Raw genomic sequence first — 21,146 nt, 5'->3', positions numbered from 1 at the left:
TTGACCAAGCAAAGACTACATTTGCCAAAAATTCAAAACTATTGCAATAGGGGGCAAGACTTTTGTAATAGGGTAGAGAGGCTGAACTTTACTCTGAATACAACAGGGACTATTGGAGATTAATAGCCAACATACAGCATGATGAAGTGGATGGAATATTACTTATGGGAACTTTGCTGGGTATTAAAGATGAAGGTAAGAGAAACTTGATTAAAAATCAAAGGGGAAAAGGGAAGAGGAGCTTGATAGGTTATCAAGGGTGGGGCGATTTTCAATAAACTGGCTTAGAATTTTTTGCTAAAATGCACTCAGAACACCAAGGACCAGACCTAGTCAAGAAGAGTGCACCAAGGAGGCTGACTAAAGTTCAGTCAAGGAAAGAATCCTTGCCATGGCCACTGCCATAAAGTTGGCCATGGTAAGTCGTAAAGTGGCCCTGGACTCACCTTGGTTCTCTGTACCTGAGAGTGAAAGTTTTCTCCTTTTTCACATCCCTTGCTTCTGGAAGCTGAGAAGCCTGGAGTGATCACTTCCTTTGGCAGCTGCTCCATTTGTCCCTGGGCTGGTTCAAGTCCAGGAAGAGGAGGATTAGAGAAAGGGGAGTTGGAGCTGAGGATGGTTAATGGTGTCTGGAGAGAGAACAGGATTAGCTGGGAATCTACCCATGTGGTGTACATTTTTTTTTTTCTGGAAAAAACATACCCTTAGTTCTGAATATCAGGAAATTCACAATGTTGAGAATTGGCTTCATGCCCCAGGATATCTCCTTAATAAAAATACAGAGTCTGTGAAGTGATCCTGCAGAAACTTCCTCCAAGTAAACTCCGATTTTGTTTGCATGCATATTTATATAAAGTCATCACCCAGGAGAGAAAACTGCTACCTTGTGTAAGTCTAGAAACGTTGACTGTATGGATAATGGTAAAAATTGGTACCCTGGCCTTGTTTCGGGACCATTACTGTGACTTTAAAAATTCAAGATACATTACTTCCCCAGTAAAGACAGCCTGAGTATAGACAAAAAGTCTCTGGGTGATTAATGATTAGACTCTCTGAAGAGTGGAGGTATAGAGGAGACAGACAAATGGAGTTAAAATGCTGCATGTTACTTAACATTCCCTCAGATGACTCAGACACTCCCTGCACCTTTGTCATTTATTCTATCTTTTAAAAAGTCAGTTCCATTTTCAAATATCCCAGAGTTCAGTGAGAATCTTGATTGAAGGAGGGCTTCTTTTCTTTCTTTTTTCCTAATGATGATTGCCTTAAGATTAATGCTCTAACATTTTCATGAGTCTCTGTTTCAACAGTAAAATATGGATGCTAAGAGTTATCCTGTAAGAATGCTGTAGGAGTGAATAAAATAACATAGATGAACCTTCTCATGCAGGGACTAACACAAAGTAGACCCTCAAAACTGTAGGCATTATTGTCATCATTCTGTGGGATGAACATTGGCATTTTGGACTATTCAGAATCCAGTTTCTGCAATTCTTATAGCAAAACCTCTAATTTTCTTTGGAGTTCCATTCCTGCCCAACTCTGACTTTAAGTTGTTCAGATACCATTGAGAAGATCAGACCTTAGCAAACAGTAATAATAACAATTAATTATTTAACAGAACTTTACCAGATGCCAAACATTGTTCTAAGCACTTTTCTTGGGTTATCTCATTTGTTACCCATAGCTACCTATATAGAAGTGTACTGGAGAGGGTAGGAAAGGTGCTGTCACAGAGGAACCCCAAATATTATGATGTAGAGGGCACAGAATCTTATGTCTCTCTCTTATAATGGTTCTGATGCCAGTGGTCCAGGTCGGCTGTGACAGCTGTGCTCTATGTGCTGTTCAGACACCCAGCTCTTTTTGTCTGAGTCTCTCAGCCGCTTCCAGGACATCATCCTCCACATCTGGAGCTTGATAGCTGCCATGGGTGTGTTTCAGTCATGCAGACAGGGACAGAGGACATGGAGAAGATATGCCCAACATCTTAATTCCCAGACCTGAAAGAGGCCCGCAATCCTCCCATTACATTCCACTGACCAGAACTTCTTCACACAGACACACCTAACACAAAGGGAGGCTGGAAAAGTGTAGTCTAGCTGAGCACAAGTCTCTTCTACGGGTGAAGTGGAGAACAGATTTCACCAGGCACTGGCAGTTACAAGTATTAGAGGAAATACAGGTAATATAGGTAAGTAATTATTCACTACTTTACAGCATGGGGAAATAGGCTTAGATAGATTAAATCGCCATAAGGGAATCTGTCAGTGCCCCATCTACAGGCCTAATCCTACCAGAAAGCTCCTGTATACACCGATTTCTGGGAGTCTCTGCTTATGAGAGATTTCCAATTATAGGGCAAGATTGGCCAGCTTGTGGGGGCTAATGAGCAAGCCCTAACCAATGAAGGGCATGAGTTAGTGGATAAATTACCAAAGACTTTTTCTCTCTCTGTGGCACAGTTCTAAGACGTGTTCCACAAAGTCAGAGGTCCTCCCATGGGAATTACCCCCAAATGCACCTAGAAATAACTTGCTCATTAATATACAGTCTATTATCTTTCTTTCATGCTCCCTCTCACTTCTCTATTCTCTCATAGGCTTCATGGGATCACCTCCTAAATGAACTGCTTGCATCTAAATCCATCTTAGGTTCTGTGTTTGATCATTGAAACTAATTAAATTACAGTTAGTAAATAGAGGAACCAGAATTTGAACTTGGCTGGCAGCATCCAGACTTGCCTCTTAATCATGGGGCACAATTTCCCTAAGTCCTCAGAGTGAGACGTGTACCTCACTTATTTTATCTGCTGATAGTGGACACAATGCCTGATACACCAAGTCGGGGAAAGGAAGGATGGATGGTTCAGCCTGGAATGTGGGCTTTCTGAGCTACAGGCATGGGACTAATTATTTCACATGGCTTAATTTATTTAATCCTTCTCCCAACCCACAAGCTGTCAGTTTACATAATCATATTTGTATCTCCAGAACAAAGCACAGTGCTTGGCACAGAGTACATCCTCAGCAAATGAGTGTTGAATCACTACATTGAATAAATTAATGATTCATATGAAGCAGAGGTTACTGTTAATTTTTTTCAGATAAAGAAATTTAAGCTCAGAGAAATCAATACCATTTCAAGATAAAAGCTAAAAATGAAGCAAGTAGAGCCACGAAATGTGATGTCTACAGAGTGTTGGTTTTAATCTTGACACTATCATGAGTTGCACATATAATAATACCTTAGTTTTATCATTAAACCATAGTATGAGAGAGACTGCAAGCATCTATTTTTAGAGAAAGGATTGAGGATCAGAAAGTCTAAATATTAACACAGAGAAGATCACTCAACTAATAGGAAACATACTTCAATTTGAAAACAGCTGTTTGTCTCCAACTTTTATGTGCTTTCCACTATAATACACAATCATAACTAATAATAGCAAACATGTGAGTACTAATTATTATTATTCCTTGCCTCCTCCCACTCTCCCCCCAATGACCGCAAAGTCCATTGTATCATTCTTATTAAAAGCATCATACTTTTGATCCATTCTGGAAAATTCTTAACCATTATCTCTTTTAATATTTGCTCTTTCTAATTCCATCTATCTTTTTTCCTGGAAACTTTAATAGATGTACATTAGACTTTCTCATCCTTTCATCAATTTGTTATCACCTCTTCTTGTAAGAAATATTTCTGTCTCTTTATTTCATTATTTTTAATTTTTTTTTAAGATACAGGATCTTGCTATAATACCCAGGCTGACCTCAAATTTCTGGCCTTAAGATGTCCTCCCACTTTGACCGTCCAAAGCACTGGGATTATAGGCATGAGCCACCATACGTGGCCTCTACTGCATTAATAATTTCTTCAAATCTATTTTCTGGTTCCTAAATTTTCTTTTCAGTTGTATCTATATGCTCTTTAACTCACAGATGCTTAAGTCCAACCATTATATTTTTCATATTTCTCTCATTCTTTTTTTAAACCTACTTGGTCTTGTTCCTGGCTCATATTTTAATTTTTTCTTATTTCTTTAAATACTTAAATATACTTATTGATATTTTATATCTGATAAATTCCTGTTGATCTTACTTATGCTGGCTTATTTCCTTCAGTGTTTTATATTCTATAACTATGGATTTTTAGCTAATATTTCAATTTCTAGTATTCATCCTCCAGAGAGTATTTGCATTTGCTTCTGCCAGGTCCCCTAAGGGCTATCAACCTTGGATCACTTTGATTATTGAGAGGTAATGTAAATTTAAATCTCAAACCCACACAAAGGCGAACCTATGGTTACAGATTTTTCCAGCTTCCTCTTTTGTTTTGGTCCTTGGTAATTTCCTTTACTTTCTTACATACTTGACTATGACTTTAAAAGGGTAGCTGTCTTATTTTTCTATTATATCTGGGTATTTTTTGACAAAAGGGATTTAAAAGATATATTTTCTAAAGAATCCTAAAATTCATATGGAACCAAAAAAGAGCCCACATAGCCAAAACAATACTAAGCAAAAAGAACAAATCTGGAGGCATCATATTTCCTGACTTCAAGCTATACTACAAGGCTATAGTTACCAAAACAGCATGGTACTGGTATAAAAATAGGCATGCAGACCAACTGAACAGAATAGAGAATCCAGAAATAAAACCAAATATTTACAGCCAACTGATCATTGACAAAACATACAAAAACATAAACTGGGGAAATGACACCCTATTCAATAAATGGTGCTGGGAAAACTGGCAAGCTACATGTAGAAGAATGAGGGGTCCTCATCTCTCACCTAATACAAAAATCAACTCAAGATGGATCAAAGACTTAAACCTAAGACTTAAAACTATAAAAATTCGGAAAGATAACATTGCAAAAACTCTTCTAGACATTGGCCTAGGCAGAGTTCATGACCAAGAACCCAAAGTAAATGCAACAAAAACAAAAATAAATTGATGGGACCTAATTAAGCTAAAAAGCTTCTACATAGCAACAGAAATAATCAGCAGAGTAAGCAGACAACCTATAGAATGGGGGAAAATATTTGCAAACTATGCATTTAACAAAGGACCAATATCCAGAATCTACAAGGAGCTCAAACAAATCAGTAAGAAAAAAATAAATAATCCCACCAAAAAGCAGGGAAAGGACATGAATAAACAATTCTCAAAGGAAGATATACAAACAGCCAACAAGCATGTGAAAAAAATTTCAACATCACTAATTAACAGGGAAATGCAAATTAAAACCACAATAAGATGCCACCTTACTCCTGCAAGAATAGCAATAATTAAAAAGTCAAAAAATAAAATATGTTGACATAGATATGGTGAAAAGGGAACACATTTACACTGCTGGTGGGAATGTAAAATAGTACAACAATTATGGAAAACAGTATGGAGATTCCGTAAAGAACTAAAAATAGAACTACCATTTGATCCAGCAATCCCACTATTGGGTATCTACCCAGTGGAAAATAAGCGATTATATGAAAAATACACATGCACATGCACGTTTATGGCAGTATAATTGCAAACTTATGGAACCAACTTAAGTGTCCATCAACTAATGAGTGGATAAAGAAAATGTGGTATATATACACCATGGAATACTACTCATCCATAAAAAGGAATGAAATAATGTCTTTTGCAGCAACTTGGATGGAGCTGGAGCCATTATTCTAAGTGAGGCAACTCAGGAATGGAAAACCAAATGTTATATGTTCTCATTTATAAGTGCGAGTTAAGATATGAGGATACAAAGGCATAATAATAATAATATAATGGACTTTGGGAACAGGGCAGAGAGGAAGGTTGGGGTGGAGGTGAGGGATAAAACACTGCATATTGGGTACAATGTATACTGCTTGGGTGATGATCCACTAAGATGTCAGAAAGTACCACTAAAGAACTTATCCATGTAACCAAAAACCAACTGTTTCCCCAAAACTATTGAAATAAAAATATTTTTTTCTGAAATATTTCTGGAAATGATAGATATGAAGTTCATGTTCACTGTATTAATTTTCCACCCTTTCATAAAGGCACTGAATGTATTCTGCAACTCCTTCAGACTGAATTTCTAGGCTCCAACTTGGTAGCAGTGGCCAGGTGTGTGGGTAAGAACTTGAGGGAGGGTAAGGTCAATAGAAAGCCAACAGCTCTCTTATTTGTCAGTTAATTTTGCTTGGGAAATGTGGCTAACAATTCCCTACAAGTACCACCTGGGGTGTGCCCATCTGTTTTGTGTTTGGCATCCCCAGGTGAAGAGCTTTTATGTTAGCCTTGAGTGAGTATTTGTCTTCTCCAAGTTGTCATTCCCAACCCCAGCTACCTATGACCTGCTCTTCTCAGTACCACAACGGAATAATGACTTGGATTTTCTTTTTCCCATAACTTCTGCCCGACTAAATGCCACCTTCTCCAGAAATCCTCTTTTAATTCCCTTTGATCCAACTGATTCTATCACTCCCTTTTCTCTGCTACTGCTAATTATGTTACCTATACCTATCACACTATGCTATTATTAATTTCCTAAGTACCTGTCTCTCTTCTCAAAGCAGCAATTACTTAATGACTTGTATCCCAGTGTATTCATTTATGTTTATTTAATCCCTAGGAAGGGTCCTTGAGATTTTTTATTAATTAATGAATTCATTAAGCATTAATTTATTCAATTAATGTTTACAGAGCACCAGCCCTTTACAAGATATCATGATATCCCAGAGCTACAGCAGTAAGAAGATGCAGTGGCAGGAAATTTCCATTGAATTGAATTATTTTCCTTCTTCTTTTTATTTATTTATTTAAATTGTCATTCTAGCATATTTTTCTTCTTTTTTTAAAATTTTTCTAGTCTTCCATAGCTCCCTGTTGCAGTTATGGTACTTACCATTTTATGGGACATTTACTTCATTGAATGCCCAAGTCTCCACCGTGATTGTTTGTTCTTCCAGGACAGAGCACAATAGCTTATTTATTTTGGCTCTCAATTATCTAGCATAGGGGTTGGTAAACTATGGCTTGTGGGCCAAATTTGGCTTGCTGCCTATTTTTATACGGCCTATGAGCTAAGAATGGTTTTCACATTCTTAAATGCTTGAAAGAAATCAAAAGAGTAATAATTTATGATACATGACAATGAAAATTATATGTGAAATATAAATTTTATGGGTATCACCAGCGGAGGCTGCAGAACAGCAAAAATTGCTGCCTGTTCCTTCCTCTGGAAGCTTTGTTCCAGAGGGTCACGTGCCAGATGCCAGTGAGAGGTCTCCTGTATGAGGTGTCTGTCGGCCCCTACTAGGAGGTTTCTCCCAGTCAGGAAAAACGGGGGTCAGGGACCTACTTGAGGAGGCAGCCTGTCCCTTATCAGAGCTTAGGATAGGAGGCAATTAGAGTTAGATTATGTCATGAGGGTGGAGGCTTCTTGATGGGATTATTGGCCTTATAATAAATGGAACAGATATCTCCCCACCACTCAACTTTCCCCCAATCCAAGTGTAAGCGCCAAGCAAAGACCATGAGTCTTAGTCAGTTCAGACTGCTATAACAAAGTGCCATAGACTGGGTGGTTTATGAACAATAGAAATTTATTTCTATAGTTTTAGAAGCTAGAAGTCTGAGATCAGAGTACCAGCATAGTATGGTTCTAGTGATGCCTCACAGGTTAAAGACTGCCAGTTTCTTACACGTCACATGGTGGAAAGGAGGCAAGTCTGTAATCCCAGCACTTTGGGACGCCAAGGCAGGAGGATTGCTTGAGGCCAGGAGTTGCAGACCAGCCTGGCAACACAGCAAGACTCTGCCTCCACAAAAATTAAAAATAAAATAAATAAAAGGGCACTAATCCCATTCATGAGAACTCCACCCTCATGACCTAATCACCTCCAAAACATCCCACCTTCTATTTTGGGGGTTATAATTCCAACATATAAACTTTGAGGGGGCATAAACATTTACCCCATAACACCATTTGAAGACGTAGTGAGAAGGTACCATCTGCAAGTCAGGAGAGCCCCCATCTGAAACCAAATCAGGTAGCACCTTGACCCAGAACTTTCCAGATTCCAGGCCTGTGAGAATAAATTTCTATAATCCTATAATCCTTTTATCACCTCCCCTCTTCACACCTGGTCTGGCTTACAGTTTCTTTCCTCTACTAGCCCTCCCCCACCTGCCCAGCAATTTCCTCTTAAAAAGGTGGCTGGAGCTAAAGGCATAGTCAAGGTTAATGCTCCTTTTTCTGTATCCGACCTCTCCCAAATCAGTTAGCGTTTAGGCTCTTTTTCATCAAATATGAAAAACCCAGCCCAGTTCATGGCTCGTTTGGCGGCAACCCTGAGATGCTTTACAGCCCTAGACCCTAAAAGGTCAAAAGGCCGTCTTATTCTCAATATACATTTTATTACCCAATCCACTCCCGACATTAAATAAAACTCCAAAAATTAAATTCCGGCCCTCAAACCCCACAAAAGGACTTAATTAACCTTGCCTTCAAGGTGTACAATAATAGAAAAAAGTTGCAATTCCTTGCCTCCACTGTGAGACAAACCCCAGCCACATCTCCAGCACACAAGAACTTCCAAACACCCGAACCGTAGCAGCCAAGTGTTCCTCAGAACCTCCTCCCCCAGGAGCTTGCTACAAGTGCTGGAAATCTGGCCACCAGGCCAAGGAATGCCCCCAGCCCAGGATTCCTCCTAAGCCACGTCCCATCTTTGTGGGACCCCACTGAAAATCTGACTGTTCAACTCACCTGGCAGCCACTCTCAGAGCCCCTGGAACTCTGGCCCAAGAGTTCTCTGACTAACTCCTTTCCAGATCTTCTCAGCTTAGCGGCTGAAGACTGACACTGCCCGATCGCCTCAGAAGCCCCCTAAACCATCACGGATGCCGAGCTTCAGGTAACTCTCACAGTGGAAGGTAAGTCCATCCCCTTCTTAATTAATACGAAAGCTACCCACTCCACATTACCTTCTTTTCAAGGGCCTATTTCCCTTGCCTCCATAACTGTTGTGGGTATTGCATCTAAACCTCTTAAAACTCCCCAACTCTGGTGCCAACTTAGACAATACTCTTTTAAGCACTCCTTTTTAGTTATCCTCACCTGCCCAGTTCCTTTATTAGGCCAAGACACTTTAACTAAATTATCTGCTTCCCTGATTATTCCTGGGCTACAGCCACATCTCACTGCCGCCTTTTCCCCCAGTTCAAAGCCTCCTTCACATCCTCCCCTTGTGTCTCCCCACCTTAACCCACAAGTATAAGACACCTCTACTCCCTCCTTAGCGACCAATCATGCACCCCTTATCATCCCATTAAAACCTAATCACCCTTACCCCACTCAATGCCAATATCCCATCCCGCAGCACGCTTTAAAAGGATTAAAGTCTGTTATCACTTTACAGCATGGCCTTTTAAAGCCTATAAACTCTCCTTACAATTCCCCCATTTTACCTGTCCTAAAACCAGAAAAGACTTACAGGTTAGTTCAGGATCTGCGCCTTATCAACCAAATTGTTTTGCCTATCCACCCCGTGGTGCCAAACCCATATACTCTCCTATCCTCAATACCTCCCTCTACTACCCATTATTCTGTTCTGGATCTCAAACATGCTTTCTTTACCATTCCTTTGCACCCTTCATCCCAGCCTCTCTTTGCTTTCACTTGGACTGACCCTGACACCCATTAGGCTCAGCAAATTACCTGGGCTGTACTGCCGCAAGGCTTCACAGACAGCCCCCATTACTTCAGTCAAGCCCAAAGTTCATCCTCATCTGTTACCTATCTCGGCATAATTCTCATAAAAACGCACGTGCTCTCCCTGCCGACTGTGTCCGACTAATCTCCCAAACCTCAATCCCTTACAAAACAACAACTCCTTTCCTTCCTAGGCATGGTTAGTGCGGTCAGAATTCTTATACAAGAGCCGGGACTGCACCCTGTAGCCTTTCTGTCCAAACAACTTGATCTTACTGTTTTAGCCTAGCCCTCATGTCTCCATGCAGCGGCTGCCGCTGCTTTAATACTTTCAGAGGCCCTAAAAATCACAAACTATGCTTAACTCACTCTCTATATTTCTCATAACTTCCAAAATCTATTTTCTTCCTCATACCTGACACATATACTTTCTGCTCCCCCGCTCCTTTAGCTATACTCACTCTTTGTTGAGTCTCCCACAATTACCATTGTTCCTGGCACGGACTTCAATCCGGCCTCCCACATTATTCCTGATACCACACCTGACCCTCATGACTGTATCTCTCTGATCCACCTGACATTCACCCCATTTCCCCATATTTCCTTCTTTCCTGTTCCTCACCCTGATCACATTTAGTTTACTGAAGGCAGTACTGCCAGGCCTAATCGCCACTCACCAGCAAAGGCAGGCTATGCTATAGTATTTTCCACATCTATCATTGAGGCTACCGCTCTGCCCCCCTCCACTACCTCTCAGCAAGCCGAACTAGTTGCCTTAACTCAAGCCCTCACTCTTGCAAAAGGACTACGCATCAATATTTATAGTGGCTCTAAATATGCCTTTCATATTCTGCACCACCATGCTGTTATATAGGCTGAAAGAGGTTTTCTCACTACGCAAGGGTCCTCCATCATTAATGCCTCTTTAATAAAAACTCTGCTCAAGGCTGCTTTACTTCCAAAGGAAGCTGGAGTCATTCACTGCAAAGGCCATCAAAAGGTGTCAGGTCCCATTGCTCTAGACAACGCTTATGCTGATAAGGTGGCTAGACAAGCAGCTAGCTCTCCAACTTCTGTCCCTCACGGCCAGTTTTTCTCCTTCACATCGGTCACTCCCACCTACTCCCCTGCTGAAACTTCCACCTATCAATCTCTTCCCACACAAGGCAAATGGTTCTTAGACCAAAGAAAATATCTCCTTCCAGCCTCACAGGCCCATTCTATTCTGTCGTCATTTCATAACCTCTTCCATGTAGGTTACCAGCCACTAGCCTGTCTCTTAGAACCTCTCATTTCCTTTCCATCCTGGATATCTATCCTGAAGGAAATCACTTCTCAGTGTTCCATTTGCTATTCTACTACCCCTCAGGGATTGTTCAGGCCTCCTCCCTTTCCTACTCATCAAGCTCCCTTTCCTACTCATCAAGCCTGCCCAGGACTGGCAAATTGACTTTATTCACATGCCCCGAGTCAGAAAACTAAAATATCTCTTTGTCTGGATAGACACTTTCACTGGATGGGTAGAGGCCTCTTCTATAGGGTCTAAGAAGGCCACTGCAGTCATTTCTTCCCTTCTGTCAGACATAATTCCTCCGTTTGGCCTTCCCACCTCTATACAGTCCGATAGCAAACCGGCCTTTATTACTCAAATCAGCCAAGCATTTTCCCAGGCTCTTGGTATTCAGTGAAACCTTTATATCCCTTACGGTCCTCAGTCTTCAGGAAAGGTAGAAAGGACTAATGGTCTTTTAAAAACACACCTCACCAAGCTCAGCCACCAACTTAAAAAGGACTGGACAATACTTTTACCACTTTCCCTTCTCAGAATTCAGGCCTGTCGTTGGAATGCTACAGGGTACAGCCCATTTGAGCTCCTGTATGGACGCTCCTTTTTATTAAGCCCCAGTCTCATTCCAGACACCAGACCAACTTGGACTGTGCCCCAAAAATCTTGTCATCCTATCTTCTGTCTAGTCATACTTCTATTCACCATTCTCAACTACTCATACATGCCCTGCTCTTGTTTACACTGCCGGTTTACACTGTTTCTCCAAGCCATCACAGCTGATATCTCCTGGTGCTATCCCCAAACTGCCAGTCTTAACTCTTAAAGTAAATAAATAATCTTTGCTGGCAGGACTATGCTGAATCTCCTTAGGCACTCTCTAATTAGATGTCCTGTGTCCTCCCAATTCTTAGACCTTTAATACCTGTTTTTCTCCTTCTCTTATTCCGTTTAGTTTTTCAATTCATACAAATCCATATCCAGGCCATCACCAATAATTCTAAATGACAAATGTTTCTTCTGACAGTCCCACAATATCACCCCTTACCATAAAATCTTACTTCAGCTTAATCTCTCCCACTCTAGGTTTCCACGCCATCCCTAATCCCACTCGAAGCAGCCCTGAGAAACATTGCTCGTTATCGCTCCATACCATCCCCCAAAATTTTCGCCACCCCAACACTTTACTACTATTTCATTTTATTTTTCTTGTTAATATAAGAAGACAGGAATGTCAGGCCTCTGAGCCCAAGCTAAGCCATCATATCCCCTGTGACCTGCACATACACATCCAGATGGCCAGTTCCTGCCTTAACTGATGACATTGTCTTGTGAAATTCCTTCTCCTGGCTCATCCTGGCTCAAAAGCTCCCCCACTGAGTACCTTGTGACCCCCACTCCTGCCCGCCAGAGAACAACCCCCCTTTGACTGTAATTTTCCTTTACCTACTCAAATCTTATAAAACGGCCCCACCCCATCTCCCTTCACTGACTTTCTTTTCGGACTTAGCCCGCCTGTACCCGGGTGATTAAAAGCTTTATTGCTCACACAAAGCCTGTTTGGTGGTCTCTTTACACGGACGCACATGAAATCCAGGAAATGCATATACGGGCTGATCACTCAGCGTTTTGATCCCTCTCAGAGGTTATAGACCTCTGGAGAGAGAAACTGAGACATGTAAGAGAGTGGAAACAACTCAGTGGTGACACGCTGAGGAGTCCTGCCCAAAAGCAGCACATATCAATCCACCACACTTAAACCCTAGGCCACAGCTCAGTTCCTCCTTTAACAAAAAAAAAAAAAAAAAAAAGTGGGAAACAACCTAAGAATAAGGAAAAAAAAAAAAGGAGAATGACCCTCTTTCAAGAACTCTGTAAGTTTTATGGCACCTCTAATTGCCAGAGTTTAATGTAAAATAGAAGCAATATGGTCTTTGTGCACATTTACATTGAGGAAAAAGAGCCCTAAGGTCGACCTACAGACTGTAGAATTCCTAAGTTCCCTTTTTCTCTAGTTTCTTTTCTGTCTGTTTCAAATCAGCTCTTATTTCTCTACTAAGATAAAAACCACTGTTTGGGTCCAGCAGGGTCTTTTTTTGCAAGCCAGTGAATTTATATTTATCTCATGCCTAAAGTTCTGAAGTAAAAACTATAGGATTTTTCTCTATGTGAGTGTGTGTGTGTGTGTGTGTGTGTGTGTGTGTATTTAAAAGGCCTTTACAATTTCTATAATTTTATGTTTAATTGGCAATTAAATTCATTTTAATTTCCCTCCAGCACAACAGACTTTTTCTTTCTGTACCTTATGATGTAAATTTTGCTATTTGATTTTCACCTGAGTTATTTCCTTTAATATGCAAGTTTAGGTTATTTAGCTGACAACTGCCTAGGGTAATGAAGCAGGTTATCAAGAATTTGAAAGTCTAAGGAAAAACAAGAAGGTCTTTCTGAATCCATAAGACGTAATTCTATCAACATACCTAATACATCTATGTATTTATATGTTCTGTACACAATATTTTAATACTGAAAATATATAAAGAGCTCTAATTCATTGGCTTAAGAAAATAAAAGTGCTTGAATCAAATACCTCATCAGGGAAAAAGAAAAGACTAGTCAAATGCTTTTTCTAGTTTACATAACAAGTAAAATATTTAATAAATAAGCTAGCTTTAAATTATTGGTAAAGTAATATTAGAAATGTCTTAAGAATTGCCAGCATACATTTTTGTTTGCATTTATTGATCAAGCAATTTTATATTTATCCCTGCCAAATACTATAAGGTGTTAAAATTTGGCACGTTACAAAACTATAAACCCAGTCCAAAACAGAATGACCCTTGCTTATGTAATTTTAAATAAATAAGACATTAATAATGGTTTAATGAATATAGCTACATCTTGAATTTAGTAAGATTACCATAATTTCTAATCTTTTGGCTTTAGGCAGTCTAGTCCACAGGGAAATAAGGTTTGTTTTGGGAAAGAACTGTTATAATTTTTGTTTCAAATCTAAACTATAAACTAAGTTTCTCTCTACCTGATTTCTCCAAAATTTGGAAACTATTTGTGAGTATTCTTAACTTAGGGCAATACAGTCACTAAGAATAAGAATTTGTTAATAAGAATCTGTTTTCATTTGTAACAGTACACAATTGGACAAGCTGGTTATTTCCAAGGCTTTGATTGGAATGGTGTGCTTTCCTTTAAGGAATCAAACTTGACTTATGGAACCAATAAAAGCCCCTTTGGGAAAACTGGCCTCATACCTTGTCTACACAGTCCCAGTACAGGGTTCCTGACCTGTGATAAGTAAAGAATGTAACTTTCTGACAGGCCCAGGAGCCCCCAAGTTTATCTTGGCACCTCAAGATAAGAGGAATTCACCCAACTCATAGGTATTTGATGGTACAAACCCATGGCTCAGCTCAGCTTTTAAAAAGTCTTATCTGAGATTCCTTCTATGGAACAAAGTTCCATCAAAGCCAATTTAAAAGCCTATATAATAAAAATAATTATTCTTGCTGCACTGTAGACAAATAATTAGGCTAAGTATAATAAAGCAAATTAGTCCTACCATGATTTGTCTTGAGTGAAAATGGGAAATTAGAGAGAGAAAAATTATGTTTCAAAAACTATAGTACACCTGTTGTTAGATTCCAGTCTTGCCTAATGTTTTTCAATTTTTATTATTTTACACAGTTGGGACTAAATTCTAATTTTTCTCGACTATAAGTCTTTAAAATCATGTTTTCAATTTTTTCCTTCTTTTTCTCTCTCAATTTTCCTAATTTGGAGTCACTGAAAACTAACCTGTGCTTTCTTAAAGCTCTGTGAACTGAAGCTGGACAACTTAAACTTCAGAAGAAAATAACAGCAACCTATTTACATACCTAAGCCCCTTTCATACTTGCCTACTGATGTGCGGATTTCAGTGTAATGTGGCCTATATCAATTTTCCAGGATTGTTCTTCTGTTTGTTGTTTTTCTCCCTTTCTCCCCATATTTTCTCTTCATAGGACATGAGACAGCTTGCTAAAAATGATCTTTCCTAATAACTTGGGACCTATCCTAGCTATAAGTACACTATCCTAGGAGTCTAGGAGTACACTATCCTAGCTATGAGAAGTCAGACAAAACCTGAGACCAGAGACTCATTTTCTTCTAAAATGTTTTCTCCAAATATTTTAAAAAAGAAAAGGGGGGGAAATATGAAAGGCCAATAAATCTTGGGGCCCCCAAATCACCAAGCTAAAGGGAAAAGTCTTGCTGGGAACTGTTGAAGGCAAACCTGCTTCCCATTCTATTCAAAGTCACCCCTCTGTGCATTGAGATAAATACGTACCTAATTGCCTCCTTTGCAGAGGCTAATCAGAAACACAAAAGAATGCAATCATTTGTCTCTTATCTACCTATGATCTGGAAGCCCTCTCCCCGCTTTGAGTTGTCCTGCCTTTCTGGGCCAAGCCAATGTTCATATTACATATGTTGATTGATGTCTCATGTCTCCCTAAAATGTATAAAACCCAGCTGTTCTCTGACCACCTTGGGCATATGTCATCAAGACCTCCTGAGGCTGTGTCACAGGGGTGTGCCCTCAACCTTGGCAAAATAAACTTTCTAAAATAACTGAGACCTGTCTCAGATATTCAGGGCTCACAGTCTCATCCAAGGCGGCTGCCACCTGATCATCACATTTTATTTTAGAAATGTTACCATTAAGTCCCCAAATTCCCTGTGAGGTATAAGTTTGCTGCTTTCTGAATCTCAGAGGGACAGCTCATTTCTTCACTGCAGTCTCCTGCTCTCTATGTAACTCAGAGACAGGTGGATTCCAGGTGTGTTCCCTAGGATACTGATGCTGCGTGCATGAGGTTTATGAGGGAGTGCTCTGAAGGTTACCACCTGTGGATGGAAGGAAAGGAAGTAGGCTTGGGCAGAAGGAAAAGTTGTGCTGTGATGCTGTGTTAAAGAAGATTTCAGCTGATCCCACGAGGACCTGTGAACTGGGATAGCCCTTCATTAATGTCCTAAACTGGGGAGAAGGGTCAGATCTTTGTATCCCTGCATCAGACTGCCCTAGGAAAGGTGTGTGATATTGGGCAAGATGTTGGGCAAGATTTCACTTCAGCCAGGTAATTCCACAGTTGGCTGAGAGCTGAGGACTGTCCACTGGGAGAGGCCCCAGAAGCTGGCGGGATAAGTCCTTTGGTCCTGATGTTCTTCTGGCAGATATATCACAGTGTCGATAGGAGACTGACTAGGACATGCTAGTGTCTCCTGAGAAATGGTGTGGATACACACTTTTATTACATTGTAATGTAAAAGAAGTAAGACCTAAGCTGGGGTGAGAAAAGGAACCTGGAAAGGTAACTCCCCCAATGTTCTTAGGCCAAAAATGTTTTTCCCATTATGGACCCACTGGTCAGGTGCCATACTGAAACTGGTTTTCTGTGTACTGAGATTCTGCTTTTAAAAGGAATAGAATTCAAGTGAAGGAGATGAGAGTACTATGCAAAGCTGTAACTATTACCCTTTTAGATTTGGAAATCAGTCAATTCTTTGAGTGACTTAATTTTTTCCCTTTATTCCTACATTATTCCACATTCCTGTGTGTGTGTGTGTGTGTGTGTGTGTGTCTGCATGTGTGTGTATGTGTGTACATCAGGGTCTGGGGGAGCAGCCCTAGGTTTGACTCAGCTGCACTGCCTGGGTCTTGTGCCTCCTGGGTGTGTTCAGCTGGGAAAGAGCAGGATGTGAATTGCTATACTGCACTTCTTCATTCTCAAACTGTCTTTTTTATTGGTACAATTGTGTGTCAATTTTTTAAAATATGGAAGCATTTACAAGAAAAGGGAAAAAAGGAAAACAAGTTTAAATGAGGAAACAGAGATACAATGATTTCTACTTCGTTTACTGAACTGTTAGACCAGCAGGTGCTTTTTTGCCAAATGATAAGTGATTTATTTCCCAATCAAACAGGGTATTGTCCCTGTCATTCAGAAATGTGTTCCTGATCATTCGGAGCTCCGAAAGGGAGTTGACAAACATCAGAGGAGAATTGTGGCTAATACAGAAATAATAGGAAGAAAAAATCAATGTAGAGATGTAATTGAAGGTAAGATGTAATTGAAAGTGGTGGAGGTAATTGAATGGTAATATTGTGAGCAGACAGCAAGCAGGATCAAGCAAGTGCAAGATTAGGCAATTCAAAGATGTTCATCTTTCTCCTTTCTGAGATAACACAGGTCTCTGAGATTATGGTTAAGGGACATTATCAAACATGCTCATTCAAATAGAAATTCCTCTATAGTTGTTTTTTATCTTTGTCTTTTTTCCTTACAAAGAATACCTTGTGAGCTGGATTGAGTCCAAGAATGTGACTTTGCAGCTGATATAACTGGACTACGGCATGTTTGGTCCTGTCCTTGTGACTATCTTAGCAATGGAATTCAATTGCTCCAGGTCAGTCCACTCAATCAAGGCATATCTGACCAGAACAATGACCAAAAATACTGAAGCAACCATGTACATTCCCATCCCTCCGTTTTCATTTTTTGGAAGCAAATTCCAGTAAAAATCACTATTTATTTTCCTTTACCCAGTGGGGGATATTAAAAAATGCATTTTTTTGGGGAAAGTGAGTGCTATTCATGGGCATTTTTTCAAACCAAAATAACTCCCCTTGAGAAATACTTACTCCTCCAGCTTTATCTCACGGGGTTGTTGATAGAGTTTGCCTTTCAATTCCAGTGAAATCAATATTGCATTATGGCTGGAGTCAGGAGACCTGGATTGTGTGACCTTGGGCAAGTCACTTAATCTCTCTGCCACCATCTATGTGAAAAAAACAATGAAAATAATTCTAGCCACTTCAAGAAGGGAGAGTAAGATTAATGATAGCAGATTTTCTAGACAATGGTCTCTGTGGCTGTTTCTTACACTCCCTGTTTTCTTGTGTGTGCTTTTTAATTTTTGATTCTCTTTTGAATCTAAATTCAGCTGGCCACTTATTGACACAATGACAAAGCTAATTCCCAATGCCGATGGTGATGCCTCTGCTCAGCTGAATTGAATATCTCTAGACAAAGCCCTTGAAATGCTGTATCCCCTTTGTGAGGGGAGGAGGAAGGCAATGGAGAACTCCATTTGGTAAAGAATTCTTGCATATACATTGCTCTCTTCACTCTGAGTGATTTTGTGACTTCTTACTCTCAGGCATCCTGTTTCCTCAACCTCACTGTATCTGGCTTCTGCTTTTTACATCCACTGATCAACAAGCTCATGTAAGGGATGACTTAGGTTGGTCTTGCTCTTTCAGCTTGGATCTCAGGATGATCCCCATAGTATACCTCAAGTGCTTGCCCCACTTCTTCACAAGCTGTTACTATAGGTGATAAACCAATACTTATTGATTCATTGAATGACAACCCTGTGACCTCACCAACTTTTCCAGCTGCCATTCCCTCTTCTTCTTTTGTTATCAGACTTATTAAGAGAACAGTCTATTATTCCTTACCCACAACTAGCCAGTGACTACCTCATTGCTTTATTAAAACTTCCCCTGTCTTTCTCTCTATTCTGGGACTGCTTCATTCCAGAAATGGATCATCTAAAGTGGGGTTAGTTTTCTGGTTAAGTTCATTCTGTTGTGTTTCTAATTTAGCTTGCCCGTTTTCTTAGCTTCAACTCCACCTGTATGTGGATGAATCTCATATCCACAAGGTGGCCATTCCAGCCCAGAATTTGCTTTACAATATCCCTCCCTAGCATTTGTCAATCTAAGAGCACATAGTGAGGGCCGATTTGAGACCATTTTGTGAGGAATCTGGGATACCAAACTAAAGAGTTTGGATTTTATCTTACAGTGGGAGTTAGAGATATGTTTTCAAATAATCTAGAGGAATACATTGTTTTCATTCAACAGAGCAGAGGGTGGGTTGGAGGTCAGAAGGCTGGGGTTTCCCAGCCCAATGCAGTCACCATGATGTAACTAAAACTCAGATTTTAATTGACACCTAATGAACAGGTATTTTCTGCTACGTTTCCAGTTGATTCATTTCCCGAGTCTCTGGTCTTGGTATGAACAGGGCAGGAAAAATGCACATGAGATTCAAAGCATGAATTGGCCAGCGGTTGTTTTTTTTCAATCCAGCTTTATCAGCCCTCAGTTCATGAATATTCACTACTATTCTTAATTTTCAGTGCTACTTCAAGTATTTCTATTTTCCATATCCTCAGAGATATTTCATTTGGAAGTTTAGAGGAGCTACATTAGGCACAGCCAAATAGCTGCTATTTTAAAATGGAAATCCCTTCTTGTTGATGTTTTGAGACCTCACTGCAAACAGATGCTCAGAAGAAAAATACGGACTATATGGTGAGTAAAGAAATCCTGAAAATGATCACTGTTGTGTTACACACAAAAAGCAATTGTATACCTCACACCAGCCACACTAAATTCTTTTGTTTCCTTGACCACATGAGTTCTTTTCCTCCTCTGGCCTACATACAGGCTGCTCCCTCTGCGTGAACTCCCAACCCCTATCCTTACACAAGCTTCCATCTGCCTCCATCCTAGACTCTATTTGATCCTTCATGACTCGGTTTAAATGTCACTTCCTCACAGAGGCATTCCCAAACCTCCTTACACTTATTTGATTGGATTCCTCTGCTATTCTTTCTTCTAATATCCCATAACTTCCTTCAGGATGCTTATCACAATCTGGAATTATGTATTAGTGTGACCATTTGTATAATATCTATTATCCACTTCAACTTCAACCCCAACTGCATAGAGTATAAGCTCTAAAACGGCTGAAGTGATGTCTGTTTCATGTGAAACTGTTTATCAAAAGTTTAGTGTAGCTTCTTGCACATGATAGGAGATAGGAAATATAGATGTGTTGTTAACTGATTTTTGAATACATAGGAATAAAAATGAAGATAAGTATGTAAAACTTTGTATGAAGCTTCCTATCCTTGTATAGCTTCCTTTCTTACAAACATTATTTTTGAAATAATGGTCACTCCATGAGGTAGATGACACTGTAAAGCTTGAGGTCTTTAAGGACTGAATCAATTTCAACAGTCTTTTGATCATTTCTCCAGAAAGAATTGCTGCTGACAAAGCAAATCACCCAAAAAAGAAAACTCTCAGAGCAATTTAAAAATAGGGGTTCATCTATATTGCTTAGAAATAATTTCAGAGAATCTGTAGTGAAAACAAATTCCAAAGATGATTGAGATGGTTGTTATTCAATGAACACATTTTAAATCAAACACATGTCAGACCCCCATGGCATTTCCTGATGGTGCCTCATTCATGTGAGAATTTAAATTAAACACATTAGAGATGTTTAGCCACTTTATCATTTCAGATTACAATGCACATTATTCCATGTAGTAGCTTTGATTCTAAAATGCATGAATTTTTTTTTGTTTTAATGCATAGAGTTCTGTTGGATATGCTCTGGAATAGTTTCCTATTTAAAGTAATCCTATTGGCAAGACCGTCTAAGTAAGGAACGTTTTATAATATGAATAATTACCCTAAATTTATCTTGTTTGTTAGTAATTATTTGACGGTTGGATTTTTTTTCAAAGGGTGCATGCACATGAGGTAGTCACATCTTAAGGCAAACAATCCCCTAAGAAACTTGCTAATTCAGCTCATATCCCAGACAGCCATCATTTTATTTTGTGTCTTTATAAGCAGGAAGGAGAAAGAACACAGTCTGGAACACAGTCTGGAGGCTATGAAGGTTTCAGTTTTGTTTTCCTTAAAAAATGAAACAGCAAATGTAAAGTCTCTAGTCTGGATTACTTAAACCTACATAATCAAGAAGGAAAAATTATTGGGCTGTGGAATAAGGCTCCAAGGCTTGAAAGTCCCCAAGTAGAGGTAGTAGTTACTAAGCCGTTGCCTTAATTACAGACAATGTGGTCTGGAATACATGACTGAGGTGGATCCACCTCCTCTGTTTATGAGCCCTGTATGCATGTGTAAAGCAGAAAGTGCAATAATCTCATGTTTTGATACAGATGAATGAGATATTTCATAGAAAACCCTGAGCATAGTACCTGGCATATAAGAAGCACTCAAAAAACAGTGGCTATATGGATAATACATGTCTATAAACACAAATCTAA

General features: G+C 39.7%; 1 long non-coding RNA gene across 6 annotated transcripts in view; it reads left to right on the top strand.

The window, feature by feature from the left end:
- The window catches only part of LOC129059233 (uncharacterized), an 88,986-nt gene that overhangs the window by 52,352 nt on the left and 15,488 nt on the right, over positions 1-21,146 (top strand). For 5 of the 6 annotated variants that reach the window (XR_010139631.1, XR_010139633.1, XR_010139630.1 and 2 more), the window contains 2 exons: positions 2,062-2,194; positions 2,603-8,442. This is a non-coding gene — a long non-coding RNA (uncharacterized LOC129059233). Of the gene's footprint in view, positions 1-2,061; positions 2,195-2,602; positions 8,443-8,829; positions 8,932-16,976; positions 17,113-19,235; positions 19,375-21,146 lie in introns of those variants that run through there. The other variant, XR_010139632.1, reaches the window with a different exon arrangement.

The sequence above is a fragment of the Pongo abelii genome, chromosome 3 (genome assembly GCF_028885655.2).
Source record: "Pongo abelii isolate AG06213 chromosome 3, NHGRI_mPonAbe1-v2.0_pri, whole genome shotgun sequence".
Lineage (NCBI taxonomy): Eukaryota > Metazoa > Chordata > Mammalia > Primates > Hominidae > Pongo > Pongo abelii.
Note: the sequence above shows the minus strand (reverse complement) of the source record. Positions and strands in the feature narration are given on the sequence as shown.